The sequence below is a fragment of the Henckelia pumila genome, chromosome 4, assembly GCF_033568475.1.
Source record: "Henckelia pumila isolate YLH828 chromosome 4, ASM3356847v2, whole genome shotgun sequence".
Lineage (NCBI taxonomy): Eukaryota > Viridiplantae > Streptophyta > Magnoliopsida > Lamiales > Gesneriaceae > Henckelia > Henckelia pumila.
Window position 1 is genome coordinate 142,390,299 of NC_133123.1, and position 2,181 is coordinate 142,392,479.

The window sequence follows — 2,181 nt, forward strand, 5'->3', positions numbered from 1 at the left end:
TGATCGGAGCTTCCGGTCCTGATCGGAGCTTCCGATCTTGCCACACGTCATGCCTGACGTAATATCGATCGGAGCTTCCGATCCTGATCGGAGCTTCCGAACTCACCTTCGGAGCTTCCGAACTCTACCCAAGTAATTATGATTAATTCCTTAATTACTGATTTTGTTTACGGGCTACTACAGAGAGTTTCTGGAGGAGCATAACATTGATGTTGAGAGCTATGGAGCTCAGAACATGGTGAGATTTTTTGAGGTAAGGAACATACTGTCTACTGCTACTACTGCTGGTCCTTATTGCAGAGAACTGGTGCGTGAGTTCTACTGCAATCTCACTGAAGCTGTGAAGGATCCTAGATACATGAAGTATGGGAAATTCTATGTGCGTGGGCAGATCTTTGCTTTCAGCCCTGCCATTATAAATGAATTTCTTCAAACTCCTGCCTCTGATGATGCTTCTCTGCCTACCACTGATGAGATGACATCTGTCATCACTGGAGGACATGTCACTGTTTACCCAGCTCATCCTAAGAAATTGTCAGCAGCCAAGCTCACTTCTTTTTACTCTGTCCTCCATAAAACTGCTGTGAAGACTTGGACTCCATCCGGAAATTCCAGTGTGGTTACCAAGCATCAAGCCCCTGTCTTGTATGCTATTGGCACTGGAATTGCATTCAACTACGGCCGACTCGTGTTTGACACAGTCATGGCTTTTGCAGATGGTGCTCAACCTACATTGAAGCTGTCTTATCCATCACTCATCTATTCTATGCTGCTATCTCAAGAGATTGAGAAGGATGACGATGAAGCACTTATTGCTCCAGGAGAGTTGCTAAAGATCGCACCTGCTTTGCTAAAAGGAAATCAGAAGATAGACCTTCCTTGGTCTGAATCTGCTGATGCCGCAGGTGTTGTGGCAGGTGCTGCCAACACCTCCTCTGCCACTGCTATTTTTGTACCCCCCCCCCCTCTACTGCTCATGATGTTGATCCTGCATTCATACAAGCTCAATTGGTGCATGCTGAGCAGAAGATTGAACAAGCAAAGGCTGACCTAGCCTATTATGAAGGGTTAAAGGCTCACTATGAATCACTACTAAGCGGAGCTGGCTCTTCTGAACAAAAAGGGGGAGAAGAAAGTGAAGCAGAAGAAGCTGAATATGAGAGCAATCAATTTTAATCTTCGTTTTTAGTTTTTTTGTTGGTTTTGCTAGTTTAGATTTTTGTTTATTATTTGTTTAGTTTTTTCCTGATCATAATCAAAACTGTCTTTTATGTGGTTTTAACTCTGATATGATTTATTGATTGTGTTTCTCCTTGCTCTTATGGTTTCTGATTTAAGGTGTCATAAGCTAGATGTTGCCAACATCTTGCGACAACACCTTTGGATATACTTAGGGGGATAATCTATTCAGGAGGAGTTTTGATTAAGGGGGAGTTTAGTTGATATGTTTGTGAATTAAATATGTTTTATCCAGAAAGGCAAAAAGAGGGAGATCGAAAGGAATATTTTATTCCTTAAAATCATCCTATTTTGAAAAAGATTTTATTTAATATATTTTACCTTTCTTGGACATGAAGTAATCTTTATTTATATGATTTATTTCCTATTTGCGATATTGATAAGCTGATTAGAATATTTAACATATCATATCTAATATTTATTTTTCTTTATTGGTGTAGATTTGATATGATCAAATCAAAGGAATCCTACGCCTACAAGGAAATATATTGAAGAAGGATTCTTGGTCTATTTATTTGTGATAGGCGTTCACAAGAAAGGAGAGATAGAGAGAGACCGTGAGATTTCCCAAGAGCTTCATACACGTACATTGTCAGAAGGATTGAAGATCTTTGAAAGCTCAAATCGGTCAAGGTTACTTGATGCTTGAAGAACACTTGAAGATCATTGATTGAAGAGTGTTTCGACTATACAAGTTTTTGGCATCAAGATTTTTAACTCCTTACTCTATTTTATTTATTCTATTTTGAATAGAATTTTTAGGAGTTATTTTTATGGTTTATTTTCTCAATTGTTTTGAGAAATTGAATTTTACAATAATCACTAGTGTTAGGGTTTGTAAAACTCTTTGATTTGTTTTCTAGTGAAGTTTTGCCCTGAGGCGCTGCAAGAGTATTTTATACTCTTGCTTAAATCATATTGAGTCTATTTATTTGGTTTCTT